The sequence below is a fragment of the Dendrobates tinctorius genome, unplaced genomic scaffold (assembly GCF_039654945.1).
Source record: "Dendrobates tinctorius isolate UK_male_01 unplaced genomic scaffold, ASM3965494v1 ptg000086l, whole genome shotgun sequence".
Lineage (NCBI taxonomy): Eukaryota > Metazoa > Chordata > Amphibia > Anura > Dendrobatidae > Dendrobates > Dendrobates tinctorius.
The window spans coordinates 19328633-19351889 of NW_027361754.1; the positions used below are offsets into that span (position 1 = coordinate 19328633).

At 53.6% G+C, this 23257-nt stretch overlaps 1 protein-coding gene across 2 annotated transcripts in view; it reads right to left on the minus strand.

Annotated features, from left to right (window-relative positions):
• Window positions 1-15547, minus strand: part of LOC141097742 (uncharacterized) — a 58222-nt gene extending 42675 nt beyond the window's left edge. The window contains exon 1 of one of the 2 annotated variants that reach the window (XM_073585128.1): window positions 15529-15547. The gene's annotated coding sequence lies outside the window, so the exon portion shown is untranslated. Of the gene's footprint in view, window positions 1-15222; window positions 15361-15528 lie in introns of those variants that run through there. The other variant, XM_073585126.1, reaches the window with a different exon arrangement.
• Between the last annotated feature and the right edge of the window lie 7710 nt (window positions 15548-23257).

The window sequence follows — 23257 nt, forward strand, 5'->3', positions numbered from 1 at the left end:
TGGCCCCACAGTCCAGCATGGTATATAGCCCCCCCCAGCATGGCCCCACAATCCAGCATGGTATATAGCCCCCCCAGCATGGTATATACCCCACAGCATGGTATAATACAGCCTAGCATGGTATATAGCCCCCCCAGCATGGCCCTACAGCCCAGCATGGTGTATAGCCCCCCCAGCATGGCCCCACAGTCCAGCATGGTATATAGTCCCCCCCAACATGGTATGATACAGCCCAGCATGGTATATAGCCCCCCCAGCATGGTATAATGCAACCCAGCATGGTATATAGCCCCCCGCATGGTATAATACAGACCAGCATGGTATATAGCCCCCAGCATGGTATAATACAGCCCAGCATGGTATATAGCCCCCCGCATGGTATATAGCCCCCCCAGCATGGCATATAGCCCCCCCCAGCATGGCCCCACAGTCCAGCATGGTATATAGCCCCCCAGCATGGTATATAGCCCCCCCAAGCATGGCATGATACAGCCCAGCATGGTATATAGCCCCCCCAGCATGGTATGATGCAGCCCAGCATGGTATATAGCCCCCCAGCATGGTATGATACAGCCCAGTATGGTATATAGCCCCCCCAGCATGGCCCCACAGTCCAGCATGGTATATAGCCCCCCCCAAGCATGGCATGATACAGCCCAGCATGGTATATTGCCCCCTCCAGCATGGTATGATGCAGCCCAGCATGGTATATAGCCCCCCCCAGCATGGTATGATACAGCCCAGCATGGTATATAGCCCCCCCAGCATGGTATAATACAGCTCAGCATGGTATATAGCACCCCCAGCATGGTATATAGCCCCCCCAGCATGGCCGCACAGTCCAGCATGGTATATACCCCCCCCAGCATGGCCCCACAGTCCAGCATGGTATATAGCCCCCCAACATGGTATATACCCCCCAGCATGGTATACAGCCCCCCCAGCATGGTATGATACAGCCCAGCATGGTATATAGCCCCCCCAGCATGGTATAATACAGCCCAGCATGGTATATAGCCCCCCAGCATGGTATATAGCCCCCCCAGCATGGCCCTACAGCCCAGCATGGTATATAGCCCCCCAGCATGGCCCTACAGCCCAGCATGGTATATAGCCCCCCAGCATGGCCCTACAGCCCAGCATGGTATATAGCCCCCACATCATGGTAAACAGCCCCCCCCCTCAGCATGGCCCCACAGTCCAGCATGGTATATAGTCCCCCCAGCATGGTATGATACAGCCCAGCATGGTATATAGCCCCCCCAGCATGGTATGATACAGCCTAGCATGGTATATAGCACCCCCCAGTATGGTATATTACAGCCCAGCATGATATATAGCACCCCCCAGTATGGTAAAATACAGCCCAGCATGGTATATAGCCCCCCCAGCATGGTATATAGCCCCCCCGCAGCATGGTATGATACAGCCCAGCATGGTATATAGCCCCCCCAGCATGGTATAATACAGCCCAGCATGGCATATAGCCCCCCCAGCACGGTATGATACAGCCCAGCATTGTATATAGCCCCCTCTAGCATGGTATATAGCTCCCCCAACATGGTATGATACAGCCCAGCATGGTACATAGCCCCCCCCAGCATGGTATAATACAGCCCAGCATGGTATATAGCCCCCCCCCAGCATGGTATGATACAGCCCAGCATGGTATATAACTCCCCCAGCAAGGTATAATACAGCCCAGCATGGTATATAGCCCCCCACATGGTATATAGCCCCCCCAGCATGGCATATAGCCCCCCCAGCATGGCCCCACAGTCCAGCATGGTATATAGCCCCCCCAAGCATGGTATGATGCAGCCCAGCATGGTATATAGCCCCCCCCAGCATGGTATGATGCAGCCCAGCATGGTATATAGCCCCCCCAGCATGGTATGATACAGCCCAGCATGGTATATAACCCCCCCGCATGGTATATAGCCCCCCCAGCATGGCATATAGCCCCCCCAGCATGGCCCCACAGTCCAGCATGGTATATAGCCCCCCCAGCATGGCCCCACAGTCCAGCATGGTATATAGCCCCCCCAGCATGGTATATAGCCCCCCCAGCATGGCCCCACAGTCCAGCATGTTATATAGCCCCCCCAGCATGGCCCCACAGTCCAGTACTCACACTGATTTAAAAAAAAAAAAAAAAAAAAAAAAAAAAAGACCAACAACACACTCCTCACCTTCTCCTCGTGCCTGCGTTGCTCCCGGCTCCTGTCTCCTCTCCTGCTCTGCCTGGTACACAGTGAGAGCGCGATGACGTCATCGCACACCCACTGTGTCAGAGGCAGAGCAGGGAATGATGGGAGAGGGAGCGTCAGCTGATGCTCTCTCCTCCAGGCTCCATCATTGCCTCCTCCTTCAATGCGGGGAGCGGGGTGTTGGAGTCGGCGCTGGCGGCAGGTGGGCCCCCCCACCTCACAGGGGCCCCTTTGCCTCCAGCAGCGCTGCTCTCCACATTGCACTACACATGGCTAATTTGAATTTTGACATAATTAGCCATGCGGTGCTGGAGGGGTCCCCTCTCCCCTGGGGCCCTGCAATGCACAGTCTGCACATGCGGTAGGTCCGCCCCTGATTTTGCCCCTATCTACATAATGGGGAAAAAGTGTGTGCGTATCAAGCCCCGCCCCTCATTATGATGTCATAATGGTTGCCATGGTGACGCTAATGTCTTAATAGGTTGCAATGGCGAAGATGCTGTCACAATGGTTGCCATGGTGATGATGATGTCGACTCTTAATAGGTTGCAATGGTGACGGTTTTGTCCTAATGGTTGCCATGGTGATGATGATGTTATAATGGGTATACGGGCACTGGACTATGGGATGGCGGATATGTATGACGGGTATATGGGCACGGGACTATGGGATGGAAGATATGTATGATGGGTATATGGCACGGGACTATGGGTTGGAGGATATGTATGATGGGTATATGGGCACGGGACTATGGGATGGAGGATATGTGTGATGGTTCCCAAGGGTGAACCCACTGGACCGTGGCAAGCGAACCTCCCCTGGGCGAGTGGGCCAGGTGGACCACCCCCTATACAGGGAGCGTTAGGGACAGGCCCAGGGGAAACTACTCACCACGGCAGCTGGTACCCGAGGAGGCCGGAGGCACGACAAGAGAACTAGCAGGCATGCAGGTAGGTGAAGGAGCTGGACCGGCACGGAGGCTGGCGGATACTGGCAGATAAGGCAGGAACGGTGAAACACGGGTCAGACGAAGACACAGGCTGGAAGCGGACACGAGATGGCGGGAACTCGGGAAACACAAGGACCAGGTTAAGCAAGGAGCACGGGAAACGACAGGCAGGCTGGGAGCCAGAGTCACAGAGAGACACAAGTGACGATCAGGCAGTGATTCCGAGGAAGAGGCTGCCTCTTATGGAGACCAGAGTTCCGGGTCCGGTCAGCAGGGTCAGGAAAGCGGGGAGAAGGATTGGGTTGGCCTGTACTGAGAACTGAGGCGCAAGGCGCGCATGCGCCGCGGGTAGACCACCGGGACAGAGCGCGGACCCGAAGGCAGGCGTGCAGGCGAGCGCGCGCCTGCTGCAGGGGCGCGCCGAAGGCGGCGGGCGCTCCCGGAGGCCACGGGCGACGCTGAGCCCGACAGGGAGGCGACAGCAGGAGCCGCGCATGAGGCGGGAGCGGCGAGCGTGGAGCCGGCGGGGCCGGAGAAGGCGGTAAGCGTGACAGTACCCCCCCTTTTACGCCCCCTCCTCCCAAGGCCGGAAAGAAACTTAGCTAACATCTGGGGGGCTCGCATGTTCTCCCGGGGTTCCCAGGATCTCTCCTCTGGGCCAAAACCTTTCCAGTCAATTAAAAAAAAGGTTTTACCTCTAGATCTTTTCATAGCAAGAATTTCTTTGACCTCAAAGACATCCTGTGCAGACACGGGTGCGGGAGTACTGCCAGTGGAAGCATGGAACTGGTTGAGTATGACCGGTTTCAAGAGGGAAACATGAAATGAATTTGGGATCCGTAGAGAAGCGGGGAGTCTTAGCTTGTAGGCAACGTCATTGATACGAGCTAAGACCTCAAAGGGTCCGATGTAGCGAGGGCCTAGTTTATAGGAGGGAATCTTGAGACGAACAAATTTTGAGGATAGCCAAACTTTATCCCCAGGGCGGTACAACGGAGCATCCAGGCGTTTCTTATCGGCGTGCCTCTTGAACCCCTCACGTGCTCGCTTAAGTGCGGTTTTGGTCTCCTGCCAGACCCTGGAGAACTCCTCGGTCAAAAGATCGGCCGCCGGCACACCCGAGGTCGGGAGTACCGGCAGAGGTATACCAGGATGTTGACCGTAGACAGTAAAGAAAGGCGACTTAGCGGAGGATTCACTGATATGGTTATTGTAAGCGAATTCGGTCCAAGGGAGCAAGCTGGACCAGTTGTTCTGGTGGGCGTTGGAAAAATGTCAGAGATATGTTACGAGGATCTGGTTCGTGCGTTCCACTTGACCGTTGGATTGAGGGTGATAAGCGGAGGAAAGTCCAACGTTACTTCCATTAGCTTGCATAGGGCCCTCCAGAAACGCGAGGTAAACTGAACCCCTCTGTCCGAGACAATGTGCTTGGGGAAGCCATGAATCCGGAAGACATGAGATATAAAAATTCTCGCCAGGTCAGGAGCGGAAGGTAAACCGGGCAGAGGGATGAAGTGGGCCATCTTGGAGAAGCGGTTCACGACCACCAGAATGACCGTGTGACCTGAGGACCGAGGTAGATCCGTAATAAAATCCATCGCGATATGCTGCCAGGGAGCCGAGGGAACGGAAGTGGGTGCAGAAAACCGGAGGGTGGCTGTCGTGGGACCTTGTTCTTGGCACACGAAGGGCAGGAGAGGATGAAACTTCGGACATCCTGAGACAAAGAAGGCCACCAATAAAAGCGAGAGATGAGGAAGAGTGTTTTCTTGAGACCGGCATGACCTGCTAACTTGGTAGCATGACCCCAATGGAGAACTCGCCTCCTGTCATCATCTGGGACAAAAGTCTTGCCGGGGGGCAGGGAAGTCAGGTTAACCGATGCGACTACGATGAGCTTGTTTGGCTCCACAATGTGCAAAGGCTCCTCCTCGTTGTCGGTGACTAGGAAGGATCGGGATAGGGCATCCACTTTGAGATTCTTATCACCCAGACGGAAATGAAGCTCAAACTCGAACCGGTTAAAGAATAATGACCATCGAGCCTGCCGAGGATTAAGCCTTTGTGCTGATTGAATGTAGGCTAGATTCTTGTGGTCGGTGTAGATCTGGAGTGGGTGTACAGCTCCCTCCAGAAGATACCGCCATTCCTCCAAGGCTAGCTTAATGACAAGCAGCTCTCTGTCCCCGATGGTATAGTTTCTCTCCGAAGGGGAGAAAGTCTTGGAGAAAAAGCCGCAGGTAACCAAGCGACCAGAAGGGGATCTCTGAGAGAGAACCGCACCGGCTCCGGTGGCAGAAGCGTCTACTTCTAGGGTGAATGGTTTGTTAGCCTCTGGACGGTGTAGCACCGGGGCTGTGGCAAAGGCTTGTCTCAAGGTTCGGAAGGCGTTCTCGGCCTCAGGAGGCCAGTGGTGAGGATCGGCTCCCTTTCGGATCAGAGCAGAGATGGGAGCGGTCAGAGGAAAAGTGCGGAATAAACTGCCGGTAATAGCTGGCGAATCCCAGGAACTGCTGGATTGCCTTAATTCCTTGAGGACGTGGCCAGTTGAGTACAGCAGACACTTTTCCCGGATCCATGCGCAAGCCGAAATCGGAAATGATGTAACCCAAGAACGGCAGAGACGACTGTTCGAAGGCGCATTTCTCCAGCTTGGCATAGAGGCGATGTGTTCTCAAACGGAGTAAAACTTGACGCACGTCTTTTCGGTGTGAGGACAAATCCGGGGAGAACACCAGAATGTCGTCCAAGTAAACCACCACGCAGGAATAGAGAAGATCTCGGAATATGTCGTTGACGAATTCTTGGAACACTGCGGGAGCGTTGCATAAGCCGAAGGGCATAACCAGGTACTCATAATGGCCGTCACGGGTGTTGAAGGCGGTCTTCCATTCATCACCAGAGCGGATCCGGACCAGATTGTAGGCCCCTCGGAGGTCTAATTTTGTGAAGATCCGCGCACCCCGTAGACGGTCAAATAGCTCCGGGATGAGGGGAAGAGGGTATTTGTTCTTGATGGTGATATCGTTGAGCCCTCTATAATCAATACAGGGACGCAGGGACCCATCCTTCTTCTTGACAAAAAAGAACCCAGCTCCTGCAGGTGAGGAAGACTTGCGAATAAAGCCTTTGGGCAAGTTCTCCTGTACGTATTCGGACATAGCCTGGGTCTCGGAGGGAGACAGCGGGTAGATCCGACCACGGGGCGGCGTAGAACCGGGAAGCAGATCGATGGGGCAGTCATATGGACGATGCGGGGGCAAGGACTCTGCTTCCTTCTTGTCAAAGACGTCCAAAAAGGCCCTGTAGACGGAGGGCAACTCGGTTGATACCAACGTTGAACGTGGGCATTTCGGCGGCTGTACAGGAAGTAAACACTTGTCTTGACAACGTTGACCCCACCGTAGAACGTCACCAGAGCGCCAATCCAGGATAGGCTCGTGGATCCTTAGCCAGGGGAGTCCCAGGAGGATGGCATGGGACAAAGAAGGCAGCATGTAGAATACTATCTTCTCCCGGTGTAAAGCTCCGACCTGAAGCTCCACCTCTTCGGTAACCTGAGTAACGGACTCCCGCAGGGGTTGACCATCTACCGAAGCAATCTGCCGAGGGGTCTCCAGGGATCTGACAGGAATTCCAAGTCTCTTAACCGCCTCAAGTTGAACGAAGTTACCAGCAGCCCCAGAATCTATATAGGCCCATTCAGAAAAACGTTTAGGGCCCAGATGCAAAAGGACAGATAGAGTCAAGGGTAGAGAGGAGTCAAAATTACCTAGGAAGACCTCTCTTACCTGTCCTAGGCGGAGGCGTTTCCCGGGCGAGTGGGGCAGGCGCGAAGAAAGTGAGACGCACTCCCACAGTAGAAACAGAGCCCCTGTTCGACCCTCTCTCTCCGACGCTCCTCCACCGGTTTGAGGCGGTCCACCTGCATGGGTTCCGGTAGCGGGAGCGTGGACGCTGGTGTTGAGCAGACTCGAAGTGGACTCTGAGCGGCCGGAAGAGCGCAAGGGGGTCTCCTGTCCCTAGCGAGCTCTCGGGAACGTTCTTGAAAGCGGAGGTCGATGCGGGTAGCCAAAGAGATTAAATCCTCCAAGGAGGTGGGGGTATCACGACCCGCCAATTCGTCCTTGATTCGCCCCGAAAGACACCGCCAAAAGGCTCCCACCAAGGCCTCATTGTTCCAACCCAACTCTGAGGACAGGGTGCGAAACCGAATGGCGTACTGACCTACTGAGAGCGAGCCCTGATGGAGATTGAACAACGCTTCGGTGGTGGAGGCAAGGCGACCGGGTTCATCAAACACCTTACGAAAGGTGTCTAGGAAAAAGGAGAGTTGGGTAACCAGGGGGTCGTCTCGTTCCCAGAGGGGGTTAACCCAGGCTAGGGCCTCTCCTTCTAGGTGGGACACGATAAAGGCCACCTTGACACGGTCGGTGGGGTATTATTGCGGTAGCAACTCAAAATGTAGCTGGCATTGATTTAAAAACCCTCTACACGCCCTGGGGTCGCCACTATATCGCGGGGGTTTAGCCAAACACGGGGATGGAGGCGGCACCGCAGGCTGTACCGGAGCTGCAGCCGCGGTCTGGAGGGCCAGCAAGCGGTTGTCCACCGAGGCCATGTAGTTCAGGATATGAGCCTGAGTGTCGCGCTGCTGGGCAAGCTCCTGCTGGAGACCGGCGATCTGGGTGGCATTCCCTGGATCCGAGGATTGTAATGACGAGAGGCGAGACTCCATGGACTTGAGGAATGACATGATCCTCGCCTGGTTTTCCCGCAGAAACAGAAGTTCCTTTTGGGTCGGGGTCGGAGTACCAGCGGGGTCCATGGCCTGATCGTTCTGTGATGGTTCCCAAGGGTGAACCCACTGGACCGTGGCAAGCGAACCTCCCCTGGGCGAGTGGGCCAGGTGGACCACCCCCTATACAGGGAGCGTTAGGGACAGGCCCAGGGGAAACTACTCACCACGGCAGCTGGTACCCGAGGAGGCCGGAGGCACGACAAGAGAAGTAGCAGGCAGGCAGGTAGGTGAAGGAGCTGGACCGGCACCGGTAGGACTGGAGCTCAGGAACGGAGGCTGGCGGATACTGGCAGATAAGGCAGGAACGGTGAAACACGGGTCAGACGAAGACACAGGCTGGAAGCGGACACGAGATGGCGGGAACTGGGGAAACACAAGGACCAGGTTAAGCAAGGAGCACGGGAAACGACAGGCAGGCTGGGAGCCAGAGTCACAGAGAGACACAAGTGACGATCAGGCAGTGATTCCGAGGAAGAGGCTGCCTCTTATGGAGACCAGAGTTCCGGGTCCGGTCAGCAGGGTCAGGAAGGCGGGGAGGATTGGGTTGGCCTGTACTGAGAACTGAGGCGCAAGGCGCGCATGCGCCGCGGGTAGACCACCGGGACAGAGCGCGGACCCGAAGGCAGGCGTGCAGGCGAGCGCGCGCCTGCTGCAGGGGCGCGCCGAAGGCGGCGGGCGCTCCCGGAGGCCACGGGCGACGCTGAGCCTGACAGGGAGGCGACAGCAGGAGCCGCGCATGAGGCGGGAGCGGCGAGCGTGGAGCCGGCGGGGCTGGAGAAGGCGGTAAGCGTGACAATATGTATCATGGGTATATGGGCACGGGACTATGAGATGGAGGATAATCATAATTTGTTAGAACGAACCACAGTTAGTTACTATGCCCGGGCAGCGCCGGGCTCTTCAGCCATTATATATATATATATATATATATATATATATATATATATATATATATATATTAGGGATGTAACTCGCTTAGGTGCAGCGGGAGACAATCATATCATGAGACAGGCTCTTCCCAAAGTTCATGTGGTTTATTCACTTCATAAACCCACAAGGCAGCGTAACACTGAAATGTAACCTTCAGCTCAGGCAAAGGAACACAAAACGTCCATGGCTTCAGACTCGGACCGAGAGTCTCAGCACATGCTGGGAGCAGTTGTCCTCCCCATATACACTTTCTGTAGTGTCCCACCTGGACACATGGAAGTCTGTCCACACTCAGACAGACCCACTCTCAGTCTCCCACATGTGCCAAACCCCTCAATTACATAGCCCTGTAACCACACCCACAGGTGATCACATGGCTATGACATCACTAAAGGTTGTATAGCACATAGACACACACAGGCTTCCCTGACACAGTGTAACAGAAATATCAGCAGTACCTCTGCTGATCAATACACCCTGGAGCCTGCATCCCAAGGCCACCCACCTTGAGACCCATAATGGTCATTTAGGACCCTGCTCCTGTTACCACACTGAATGTGCCTGTACACCCGTCCTGGGACATCCACACAGCGCCTCCTAGCTGACATAGTGGTCACTACACCACATACCTCCCCCCTCTGTTCAAACTTGTGGGGTTGAACACATGACATCACCCAGGAATCTTGAGACCTGGCACCCCTGTCACCATGCCCTACAAGTCGAGAGGACCATCTCCATCTGTTTCGGTAGTCATACTGCATTATATTGTTAGGCCTCCCCCGCCCCCAGCGGTCAGTATCTCGACCTTGGGCTTTGGCCTTCCCGTCAACGTCCGTCAGTGTGACCAGACACTCTTTAGTCTCCACCTGTCTGCAGTGCGCTCCGTCACTCGACCTTTCTCTCACTGGCCGGCTCTCCCAGTTCGTACGGTCATGAGTCCCACGTCCAGTTGGGCTAATTGGCTGGTCTGAGTCTGACCCTCTGTCGCTATGTCCACCACTGAGTCTCGTGCCTATGTTACTAAGATTAGAACGGCCACTTGCGGACTCTCGACGTTCTTGCCTTTGACTACCTGTCCTTTCATTCCTTGGAGGATCCCTTCGGGTCCTTACACCTTGGGTTGGAGGTGGACGCCACCTGACGTTCTCTATCTGCTCGTTCATCTGCAATCAATCCTGTCTTAGCTGCTCAATCTCCTTCAGGTACGCTACCCAATATTCCAGGAGCATGCGAAGCTTCCCAATGCTTTCCACCGAACCAACCACAATGACAGGAACCATGTCATCTTCAACAACGACTTGGATTTCACCAGCAGGTGGGATCCTCACTCTCTTCATACTGGATCGATTCACCATCTCCTGCATCACCTTTCCACGTCTGCCAACGACTTTCCCCACCAGATTTCTGGGTACCGGAATTATGTCTTCCACAAAGCCCAGCCGACTTTGAGCTTCCATTGCAAGCTCCAGACGTCGAGCGGCTTTCCTATTACGCTCCACGAGCATCTGTTTCATGCGGCGACATTGTAGGTGCATCTCCTTCAGGACAGCCACCCTTCTCTCTGTGTCTTCCGTTTCTGCCAGTATCACCAACTGGTTTGTTTCTGGTGCCCAGCTCACACTATAGGCCTTTACTGCCTTTTTAAAGGTTTCATGCACACTTTCGCTGGCACACGCTTCTCGCACATCTTCGGGTACCTCCATCACGCACTTGAAGGTCATGGACTTGCTCTCATCCTGGACAGATGGCTCTGGGTTCCCCACGGACACTTCCGTCAAGGTATCTGCCAAGACCGGGTGACTGTCTTGTGCAGCTCTTGGCTCATCATCTTCCTGAGATTTACAGTCCTCAGGACCCTTTTCCAAGATGGGCTTTGGCAGTTCTGCCTTGCTATCAGTCGGGCATGGCCGCTGTACGTCTTCACCCATCCACTTCTTCTCCCGAAGAAGACCTTTTACGACTCCACTGAGTTCTTGCAGAACTTTATCTCGCTCCTCTGCCAGGTAGCGACACTCATCCTCTCTCCGGAGAATCTCCTGTTGATGCTTCTCTTGGGTCTCTCTGAGCACCTCCATATCCTTCACTATAGCTTTGTTCATAGTTTGACACACTGACAGGTGACCTCTGAGCTCAGAGACTTCCTTCTCCAGCTCATCCACTCTGTGCTCAGCTGCTTGCCTTAGGACTCTTTCCCGTTCGACATGTTCTGTTACAGTCTCCTTTATCAGCTGTATTTCACGATCTTCTCTTTTGGCCAACACGTGTCTCACCACTACCTCTTTAATTATATCATCAAAGGGTACCACTGGGTCAGTCACACCAGATGAGTGAACCCTCCAGTTACCATCCAGCACCAATGTGTCTAGTCCAGTCGTCTCATCTCCCAGCCCACCATCTGTCTTATCACGAGACGTCAGGTCCGTCTGTTGGGCAGATGTACTTCTTCCTCTGGTCAGTTCTACCTCTGACCTGTCCATGTCAGGAGCCATCACTGTCTCAGTGTCTGCTTGCCCCACAGTCGAAGCATCTCCATCGTCCGACCAAAAGTCATCAAACAAAAGAAAGTCCCGGCCCCTCTCCCAGGCATAGACTAAGTCCCGTGGTATTCCTCCCCCTTGGCAGTCACCAACTTTGGTCCCCTCAAACACTACTCTGTCTACTGGGTAGTTCACCGTGACCCCGTGTTTACAGCGAACCCTGACGCTTTTCTCGGTCAGAGAGAAAACGAGAGGAGTTCCTGTCAGAGTCACTTGACTCTCTGAGTCCAGCCAAACAAAGGCTCCTTCCCGGTGCAGCATTACTGTACACATCTGTGGCCCATCATTACTACCCGGAAAGGATATTCCGCATACTGAAAATGACCTGCACATACACTGCGGTACTCCAAACATACCCACTGAGTCACCCAGAGCTGTCATTTCTTCCAGTTTGGCCCCTTTCTGGACCACCACCCCGCTTTGGGTTGCCGCCCCCTCCCGGGACTCCACCCCTTTTTGGGTTACCACCCCACTTTGGGTCACCGCCCCCTTTTGGGACTCCACCCCTTTTCGGGCTACCACCCTGATTTGGGCCACAGCCCCCTTTTGGGACTCCACCCCTTTTCGGGATTTCCCCATGACCGTTCTGCAGAACTTCTTATGCCACAGTTCACACAGTACAGTTTTTTCCTTCAGGCTGGTACTGGCCCTTTAAGCACAACACCACACCAGTTCCTTCTGGCACTGCCACAGCTCCTGCTTCCACAAACCACCGGCACCTCCGGCTGCTGTTCACACACACACAGCGGCTGATGTCACTGCAGTTCCTGCTGCGCCGTCTTCGTGGACGCGCCGATCCACCGGAAGTCGCTTGTCCCCTTCGTAACCCCGCCGGGTTACCGGAAGCCGCTTGTCACCCTCAAAGATAAAAAAAACCCCACAAAAGTGTGTCCGTAGGGCCTTACCAGTGCAGGTATAATGGGTTATGAAGCAATAATACAGGGTACTGACCCTTAATAGTTGTGTAAAGCCACAACTACTGTATCCGCTTAGTTACACTCCATAAAGCTGCAGCAGGATGGTGTAGACAGACAGCGTCTGCTACCAATGATCAAAGAGGAAAAACACCAGGTCCCTGTGCTGCGAGACCTTCGTGACCACTCTGAGCCACAGTAATCTGCCTTGCAAAAAAAACCTTCGTGACTGCTCTGAGCCACAGCAATCTGCCTTCAGGTTTTGCAGAGGAAAAGATAAAAAAAAAAACAAAAACAACACATGCACAGTCTCACATGTCCCGTCCGTGTGCTGTTCAGGACGTACCGTCTCCGCCTGAGACCGTCCAACACACAGGCGCACACCGGGTGCTATTCAGGGAGCCAACCCTCCTCCCAGGGTCTCCCAACACACCGGCCTCACCAGGTCCAAGGTCGTCATATCACGTGTTCCAGGGATCCGATTCCTCTCCCAGAACCTCCCAACACTGACCCTCCAGGACCTTGCTCACTGACCCCTCCAGGAACACAATCTCTCACTGACCCCTCCAGGAACACAGTCTCTCACTGACCCTGGTCACTGCAACACAGACTCCTGTCTGTTACCTGTGTCGGCCACACAGGTTCTCGGATGCCTCTTCTCCTCAGAGGTATCCCACAAATATTAACACAGTCACTTTCTCTGACCTCGGTCAGTATTACTCACGGTTGTCAGACCGTCTGCTCTCCTGGCTCAGAATCGCCAGCACTGCCACACGTGCTTCTGGGAATCGCTGCCCGCAGTCTGTCACCAATTGTAGGGATTCGACTCGCTTAGGTGCAGCGGGAGACAATCATGAGACAGGTTCTTCCCAAAGTTCACGTGGGTTATTCACTTCATAAACCCACAAGGCAGCGTAACACTGAAAAGTAACCTTCAGCTCAGGCAAAGGAACACAAAACGTCCATGGCTTCAGACTCGGACCGAGAGTCTCAGCACATGCTGGGAGCTGTAGTCCTCCCCATATACACTTTCTGTAGTGTCCCACCTGGACACATGGAAGTCTGTCCACACTCAGACAGACTCCCTCACAGCCTCTCTCACATGTGCCAAACACCTCAATTACATAGCCCTGTAACCACACCCACAGGTGATCACATGGCTATGACATCACTAAAGGTTGTATTGCACATAGACACACACAGGCTTCCCTGACACAGTGTAACAGAAATATCAGCAGTACCTCTGCTGATCAATACACCCTGGAGCCTGCATCCCAAGGCCACCCACCTTGAGACCCATAATGGTTATTTAGGACCCAGCTCCTGTTACCACACTGAATGTGCGGGTACACCCGTTCTGGGACACCCACACAGCACCCCCTAGCTGACATAGTGGTCACTACACCACAATATATATATAATTAAATTGGAGTACCCCTTTAATATCTGATGCACCATCTACTGGGATGGAAAGCAGGAATCCTCTGCAGAGAACCTTGACTGCTCTCCTCATGGTGGTGTAGCAGGTTTCCATACTGCGCTCTGCAGGTTGGCATCCATGCCAGTGTAAGACTCCAGGGCTGTGGGTGAGCTCATCAGCATCCCAGCCTCCAGCTCACGTCAGTTCTCCTGCTGTAATCACCCCAGCAGTAGGAGCAGCAGCACTCTCCCCCCCAGCGTCTCCCATACACTGTAGACTGCCCGGCGCTGCAGTGTGATGCAGCAGCAAAAAAGGCAAATGCAATTCTAGGATGTATTAACAGAAGCATACAGTCTAGATCACGTGAAGTCATTATTTCCCTCTACTCCTCTTTGGTCAGACCTCATCTGGAATATTGTGTCCAGTTTTGGGCACCACATTTTAAAAAAGACATCAACAAACTGGAGCAAGTTCAGAAAAGAGCGACCAGAATGGTGACCGGTCTGCAAACCCTGTCTTATGAGGAAAGGTTGCAGGATTTGGGAATGTTTAGTTTGCAAAAGAGAAGACTGAGAGGAGACTTAATAGCTGTCTACAAATATCTAAAGGGCTGTCACATTGTAGAAGGATCAACTTTATTCTCATTTGCACAAGGAAAGACTAGAAGCAATGGGATGAAACTGAATGGGAGGAGACACAGATTAGATATTAGAAAAAACTTTTTGACAGTTAGAGTGATCAATGAGTGGAACAGGCTGCCACAAGAAGTGGTGAGTTCTCCTTCAATAGAAGTCTTCAAACAGAGGCTGGACAGACATCTGACTGGGATGATTTAGCGAATCCTGCTTTGAGCAGGGGGTTGGACCAGATGGCCCAGGAGGTCCCTTCCAACTCTACGATTCTATGATTCTATGCAGATCACTACTGGATGAAGACAGGAAGGCCATTGCTGCCCACACTGCAGCAGGCACCGCTGCCACCCTGCCCGGCTCCTACCCACACTGCACGCCCAGGAGGAAGGGGTCTGACGGGATTGTCAGTCAGAAGAGTGCCACAGAAGGAGGGAGGCTGCACGGACATGACCTCTCCCACCTCTGCACCTGGGGGTAGCGTGTCTCCCCCCAAGCCAACCAGGATCCGCCAGGTGGGAGACTCATGCCATATCCTGTATTCATAATGTGCTGTGCCCTACATACACGTCACCGCTATTCCCGCTGCGGCTGTTGCTGCGCCTGCATGGGAATAGCGAAGACGTTTATGTCACTTGCGCAGGCGCAGTTCGTGGCCTCGGTGGCTTATGGGATTCGGGGACAGCGGCCACTGGCGATTATATATGTAGATGATGCAAACTTGAACATGGAAATACACAGATCTCTAATAATCACATTTCCTTTGTACTGGCTGCTAGTCACCTTTTTGTACAATACTGTGTTTCAAGAACAGAAGCATTAATCTTACCACATATGCTTTACCAGGATAGCAAAATCAAGTTGGAGCAGTCTCAGGAAGTACACAGAAGAAAATGGAGCTTCTTCTTCCCAGCATACCTTGCTTTAATCCCAGAATGCAACACTCTATTTGCTGGTAAAGATGCAAGTTATAAATTCAGCCACCACTAGATGGTGCTATAACGCAACAAACCAGCACATAAATACGAACATATTGCCTCAGATGGGTAAGAACATTATTAGTAACAAGGACAAGGTTTGGGTTTGATGATCCTTCCATCTTGGTGCTGTCAGGACTCTGAACATTTTTGATTACCTTTTGGGCATTCCTGCCTTCTTTCAAGATGGCGTCTTTTGTCTCATGTGCCCCGTGTCTTCCTGCTTTATAACTCCACCCCAGCCTTTAGTGTGAGTGCACACAGTGTGGATTCACCTGCGGATTTCCAGGTAAAGTGACCTGTGGTTTTCCTGCAGATTTGCCAGCGGTTTTCCCCTGCGGATTGACACCTGGACAATGGAACAGGTGTCAAACCGCTGCGGAATCCACTGAAAGAATTGACATGCTGCGGATTTAAAACTGCAGCAAATTCGTGCGGAAAAATCCTCAGCGTGTGCACAGCAGTTTTTAAATCCCATTGGCTAACATGGTACTGTACAATGCCTGCGGAACTGCTGCGGATCCACAGCAGAATCCGTAGCATGTGCACTCACCCTTAGGGTATGTGCACATGGGTCGCCCTCCCAGGGCTGTGGAGTACTCGGTACCGGGCCCGATGAGCTTCGATGGGAGATGTCACGGCAGCTGGGACCCGGCCCGTGGCCCTGGGCGCCCATTGTAAAAGGAGTTGTTGCAGTGTGCTTATGGTGATGAAAGTTTATAAGTGATTCGTGACGCCACCTGTGGTGTTCGGCAATGAAGATGTAAGCCGACGCTGCAGACAGATCCTCTGGGACAGATGGTGTGGTGCAGCAGTGATGTTATAGCCCTCCACAGGCAGGGCTGTAGTCCCAGGGCAGAGTAAGTGAAGTGACACTTAGATGCAGTGGCGGATTATAATGAGGTCAATTTGGGCAGTTGCCCCGGGCCCAGTGGGGTTAAGGGGCCCACAGCCCAGGCCAGTAAATTGCCCCATTATAATCCGCCACCGCGCAGGGCCGGATTATAGGCAGGGCAGGCGGGGCTTCAGCCCCGGGGCCCCCACCACAAGAGCTTCTAAGGGGGCCCCCACCACATTCCTGCTGGCTGCTGCAATGGCACTCCATCTTCTCCCCACCTAAAAGTGAGTGACCGTGGGGGCGGCATTATGTGCTCTGCTACCAGCAGCATCTACAAGTAGCGTGAACGCTGATGCTGCTGGTAGCGTGCAAAGGCTTGTGATGAGATCACAGGAAGTAAGGTGTCAGGGCCCCCGATCATGTGACCCCTGTCTCCTCCCCTCCTGTGACCTCATCACAGGTCCTGTGCGCACAGCACTGAGAGCAGCCATGTATGTGGAGTGCGGCTCTGCGGGTGGAGGTAGGTGCTGGAGGCCCCATTATTCTCTATGTGGAGTGCGGCTCTGCGGGTGGAGGTAGGTGCTGGAGGCCCCATTATTCTCTATGTGGAGTGCGGCTCTGCGGGTGGAGGTCGGTGCTGGAGGCCCCATTATTCTCTATGTGGAGTGTGGCTCTGCGGGTGGAGGTCGGTGCTGGAGGCTCCATTATTCTCTATGTGGAGTGCGGCTCTGCGGGTGGAGGTCGGTGCTGGAGGCTCCATTATTCTCTATGTGGAGTGTGGCTCTGCGGGTGGAGGTAGGTGCTGGAGGCTCCATTATTCTCTATGTGGAGTGCGGCTCTGCGGGTGGAGGTCGGTGCTGGAGGCTCCATTATTCTCTATGTGGAGTGGGGCTCTGCGGGTGGAGGTCGGTGCTGGAGGCTCCATTATTCTCTATGTGGAGTGCGGCTCTGCGGGTGGAGGTCGGTGCTGGAGGCTCCATTATTCTCTATGTGGAGTGCGGCTCTGCGGGTGGAGGTCGGTGCTGGAGGCCCCATTATTCTCTATGTGGAGGGCGGCTCTGCGGGTGGAGGTCAGTGCTGGAGGCTCCATTATTCTCTATGTGGAGTGCGGCTCTGCGGGTGGAGGTCGGTGCTGGAGGCTCCATTATTCTCTATGTGGAGTGCGGCTCTGCGGGTGGAGGTCGGTGCTGGAGGCCCCATTATTCTCTATGTGGAGTGCGGCTCTGCGGGTGGAGGTCGGTGCTGGAGGCCCCATTATTCTCTATGTGGAGGGCGGCTCTGCGGGTGGAGGTCAGTGCTGGAGGCTCCATTATTCTCTATGTGGAGTGCGGCTCTGCGGGTGGAGGTCGGTGCTGGAGGCTCCATTATTCTCTATGTGGAGTGCGGCTCTGCGGGTGGAGGTCAGTGCTGGAGGCTCCATTATTCTCTATGTGGAGTGCGGCTCTGCGGGTGGAGGTCGGTGCTGGAGGCTCCATTATTCTCTATGTGGAGTGCGGCTCTGCGGGTGGAGGTCGGTGCTGGAGGCTCCATTATTCTCTATGTGGAGTGCGGCTCTGCGGGTGGAGGTCGGTGCTGGAGGCTCCATTATTCTCTATGTGGAGTGCGGCTCTGCGGGTGGAGGTCGGTGCTGGAGGCTCCATTCTCTATGTGGAGTGCGGCTCTGCGGGTGGAGGTAGGTGCTGGAGGCCCCATTATTCTCTATGTGGAGTGCGGCTCTGCGGGTGGAGGTAGGTGCTGGAGGCCCCATTATTCTCTATGTGGAGTGCGGCTCTGCGGGTGGAGGTAGGTGCTGGAGGCCCCATTATTCTCTATGTGGAGTGCGGCTCTGCGGGTGGAGGTAGGTGCTGGAGGCCCCATTATTCTCTATGTGGAGTGCGGCTCTGCGGGTGGAGGTAGGTGCTGGAGGCCCCATTATTCTCTATGTGGAGTGCGGCTCTGCGGGTGGAGGTAGGTGCTAGAGGCCCCATTATTCTCTATGTAGAGTGCGGCTCTGCGGGTGGAGGTAGGTGCTGGAGGCCCCATTATTCTCTATGTGGAGTGCGGCTCTGCGGGTGGAGGTCGGTGCCGGAGGCCCCATTATCCTCTATGTGGAGTGCGGCTCTGCGGGTGGAGGTCGGTGCCGGAGGCCCCATTATTCTCTATGTGGAGTGTGGCTCTGCGGGTGGAGGTCGGTGCTGGAGGCTCCATTATTCTCTATGTGGAGTGTGGCTCTGCGGGTGGAGGTAGGTGCCGGAGGCCCCATTATTCTCTATGTGGAGTGCGGCTCTGCGGGTGGAGGTCGGTGCCGGAGGCCCCATTATTCTCTATGTGGAGTGTGGCTCTGCGGGTGGAGGTAGGTGCCGGAGGCCCCATTATTCTCTATGTGGAGTGCGGCTCTGCGGGTGGAGGTCGGTGCCTGAGGCCCCATTATTCTCTATGTGGAGTGCGGCTCTGCGGGTGGAGGTCGGTGCTGGAGGCTCCATTATTCTCTATGTGGAGTGCGGCTCTGCGGGTGGAGGTCGGTGCCGGAGGCTCCATTATTCTCTATGTGGAGTGGGGCTCTGCAGGTGGAGGTCGGTGCTGGAGGCTCCATTATTCTCTATGTGGAGTGCGGCTCTGCGGGTGGAGGTCGGTGCTGGAGGCCCCATTATTCTCTATGTAGAGTGTGGCTCTGCGGGTGGAGGTCGGTGCTGGAGGCCCCATTATTCTCTATGTAGAGTGTGGCTCTACGATTCGTGACCCCCATCACGTGACGAGGGGGGCCCACAGAGTCTGAACTGCCCCGGGCCCTGGCTACCCTTAATCCACCCCTGCTTAGATGGTGTAGTGTCAGGCGCAAGGGATGTAGCAGTACTTGGCAGGTTGGCGCAGGAATGAGTGGAGGACACCAGGTCATGTAGTTCCAAAGCTTTACTCACAGTCTGTTGCAGGTACAGGTGCCCGCATCCGTGCCATGTCCTCCGGGTCAGGAGCTCAGCCAACTTCCAGGCAAGATGAAGTACTCCTTTCCAACACTCCGCCAACATATGTGCCTTTTCTGAACGTCTCCTCTTATAGCGCCTTTGAATGAAGTACTCCTAGTACTGAGTTACACTGGAGTTCCTCCTGTCAGATGTTCCTATGAACTCTACTTGTACGGCAGACAGCTGTAGCCTGCTTCGGGGACTCCTTGCTACCAAGTCCCGGCTCACTAATATGTTGCTGTTGTGCCCCCAAGTCTTGTGTGGGAATAAAGTGGTCACTACTTCTATTCCTCTGGTGTCTGCTGCAGGACCATTAGTATCCGTACAACCTCGGGGACCGGACCGCGGCCTTGCGCTTAGAACTTGAAAAGGGTTCTCCTCTAACCCTGGTCCTTGTTTTCTTATTCTCCTTACGTTCCGTGCTAATCCTTCTTCCCAATGGAGAATCAAGCTTCCTTTCTCTGTCTCTTTCCTGTGCCAGCAGACCCAGATCACTGTGGCCTGCTGCAGCACTTCCTTCTTCCATCCCTCTCTCGGGGATCTTCTCTTTCTCACTCACTGACTGAATGACTGACTGAACGACTCACTCAACTCTACCCGCTCTTTTATGTGATCTAAATTCCACCCGCCTCCCAGCACGTTTCGTGTTCCAAGCAGAGAGCCACCAAAGGGTGCTATGCTACACTCCAAGCAGGGAGCCGCCGAAGGTGCTTTGCTACACTACTTTGTGGTGTGGGGTGCAGGTGTTGGAGCATGGTCAGGTGTCTCCACCTTACCTGGATAGTGGGGTACCACACCTCAGGAGGAGGTGCAGTACCTCTGTGGCGACTGAACCCTCAGGGGCGCCACACACACGTTGCGGATTTTTATGCGTTTCCGCAGCATTTTTGGACGCACGGAATTACCTCAAATCCGCAGTGCAGAGTGCACACAATATTAATGAATGGGAAAAGCAAAAACGCTGTGCACATGTTGCGGAAAAGTCAGCGCAGAATCTCAGCGTGTTCTTTTCCGCAGCATGTCAACTCTTTTTGCGGATCCGCAGCTGCGATTTTCTTTTTTTTTTTTTTCTTCCTCTCTCTCTCTCTATCTCCTCCAGAAGCACAAGGGAGAAAGTTCACAGCAAATCCACACAGCAAAAACGCACTTGAATCCACAAGGAATCCGCATCAATTCTGGTGGAAAGCCGCAAGCGTTTTACCCTGCGTTTTCAGCCAAGAGATGCGGATTCTCTGCAGAAAAATCCGCAGGCTAATCCGCAACATGTGCACGTACCCTTAATCTGTGCTTGAGCAGCGTTCCCCAACTCCAGTCCTCAAGGCCCACCAACAGATCATGTTTTCAGGATTTCCTTAGTATTCCTCAGGTGATAATTGCATCACCTGTGCAATACAAAGGAAATCCTGAAAACATGACCTGTTGGTGGGCCTTGAGGACTGGAGTTGGGGAACCCTGTGCTAGAGTATTCTCAAGCATCCCAACCGTCCCGGATCCAGCGGGATAGTCCCGATTTTGACAGGCTGTCCCCCTGTCCCGGCCCGGAGTTTACTTTCCCCGCACTGCACTGATAAGCCACCATGCCCCCCCATGCACTGCCCCATCCATTCCTCGCCCTCCTAGAAAGACCCACTGCAGCCCCTCACTGCTAATAAATCCCAGCAATGACGTCGCTAGGCTGTTCTGTGCACACAGGACCTGTGATGAGGTCACAGGAGGGGAGGGATCACATGATCAGGGGCCTTAGTGTATGCAGGACTCTGATGTGCTGGTTGTCATGGTGCTGGATGAAGGGAAGTTTGTGTGTGATCAACAGGAGTTTACAGGGTGGATGTAGCAAAGCTGTGTGTGTACGAGGTGTATGGAGCAGAGACATGTGTACGAGGTGTACAGAGCGGAGCCGCATGTGTACGAGGTGTAGGGAGCGGAGCCGTGTGTGTACGAGGTGTATGGAGCAGGGCTGCATGTGTATGGGGTGTGCAGAGTGGAGCTGCGTGTGTAGAAGGTGTATGGAGAGGAGCCGCATGTGTAGAAGGTGTATGGAGAGGAGCCGTGTGTGTAGTTGGTGAGCGGAGCCGTGTGTGTACGAGGTGTACGGAGCGGAGCTGTGTGTGTACGGAGCGGAGCCATGTGTGTACGAGGTGTTCGGAGCAGAGCCACGTGTGTATGGGGTGTGCAGAGTGGAGCCGCGTGTGTACAAGGTGTACGGAGCAGAGCCATGTGTGTACTTGGTGTACAGAGCGGAGACGTGTGTGTGCGAGGTGTACGGAATGGAGCCCTGTGTGTATGAGGTGTACGGAGCCGTGTGTTTGTACAGGGTGTACGGAGCGGAGCCGCATGTTTATGGGGTGTTCGAAATGGAGCCCTATGTGTATGAAGTGTACGGAGCTGAGCCGTGTGTGTACGGAGTGGAGCAGAGCCGTGTGTGTACGGGGTTTACAGAGTGGAGCCATGTGTGTACTGAGTGGAGCCGTTTGAGTACGAGGCATGCAAAGCAGAACTGTGTGTGTATAAGGTGTGCAGAGCCTGGTGTGTACAAAGTGTATGGTGGGGAGCATTCATACCTCCCAACCATCCCGGATCCAGCTTTCTCTCTCTGTTCATTCTTTCTTTCTCTCTGTTCTTTCTTTCTCTTTCTTTCTCTCTCTGTTCTTTCTTTCTCTGTTCTTTCTCTCTCTCTGTTCCTTCTTTCCCCTCTTTCTTTCTTTCTTTATTTCTTTCTCTCTCTATTCTTTCTCTCTCTCTGTTCTTTCTTTCTGTTCCCACTTTCTCGCTCTCTCTGTTCTTTCTTTTTTCCCCCTCTTTCTTTCTCTCTGTTCTTTCTTACTCTCTCTGTTCTTTCTTTCTTTCCCCTCTTTCCTTCTCTATCTCTGTTCTTCCTTTCTCTCTGTTCTTTCTTTCTCTCTCTGTTCAATCTTTCTCTCTCTGTTCTTTCTTTCTTTGTTTCTTTCTTTCTCTCTCTCTGTTCTTTCTTTCCCCTATTTCTTTTTCTCTCTCTTCTTTTGCTCTCTGTTCTCTTTCTTTCTTTCCCCTCTTTCTTTCTCGCTCTCTGGTCTTCCTTTCTCTCTATTCTTTCTTTCTCTGTTCTTTCCTTCTCTCTCTGTTTGTTTTTTCTTTCTTTCTCTGTTCTTTCTTTCTCTCTCTGTTCTTTCCTTCTTTCTCTCTCTGTTCTTTCCTTCTTTCTCTCTCTGTTCTTTCCTTCTTTCTCTCTCTGTTCTTTCTTTCTTTCTATCTCTCTCCTTTTTTTCTTTCTCTCTGTTTTCTTTTTTCTCTCTCTGTCCTTTCTTTTCCTCAGTACCAGTCAGTGTGTTCACAGTACCAGCCACTGTGCCCATAATGCCAGCCACTGTGCCTTTAGTACCAGTCAGTGTGATCAGCAGTGCTAAATGAGTGCGGTTGGGGCTTTGACATGGGTGTGAGTAGTTGTGAAATGGGTGTGGTTGAGGGCGTGGTCTAAAATTTGCTGTGACCCGCTGCACGTGCCACAGCCTTTGTCCCTGTTTCCCTTCTTCAAAAGTTGGAAGGTATGTATTCTGCCTGTGTCCAGCTCCTGACCCTGGTGGCTTCCTGGCTTTCTACCTGCTCCTGTGAATCTGTGTGGATATTCTGTTTCTCAGCTCTCAGAATTTCTGCTGCATACTCCGGTTTCCAGTATTCTTCCAAGTTGCTCTCACCTGTATTTGTTGGACATGTAAGCTGACTGCTGCTTTGCTCTGCAATACCTGAGACTTCCTACCCAGGCCTCTCTAGATAAGTTACTATATCATTTAGACTGGCTTATATATATCCAAGGACTTACCATATTTTTCGGATTATAAGACGCACTTTTGCTCCCCCAAATTTTTGGGGAAAGTGGGAGGTGCATCTTATAATCCAAATCTGTGTGCTGTGCTGTAGAGGAGGTGTGTCAGGGGGCTGGGGTTTGTTGGCTGCTGGCTGCAGAGACAGCAGGAGGTCACGTGCTCCCGCTCATTAGCTTCATGTAATGTAATATTCACTGCACCCGCTGTCCATCACCTCGGTGCTGAAGCCGCGTCGAGTTGGTTGACAGGGGAGCGGCGCAATTGCATGTGCCTGCACTCTCCCCCATCCCATCATGGATATGCCCCC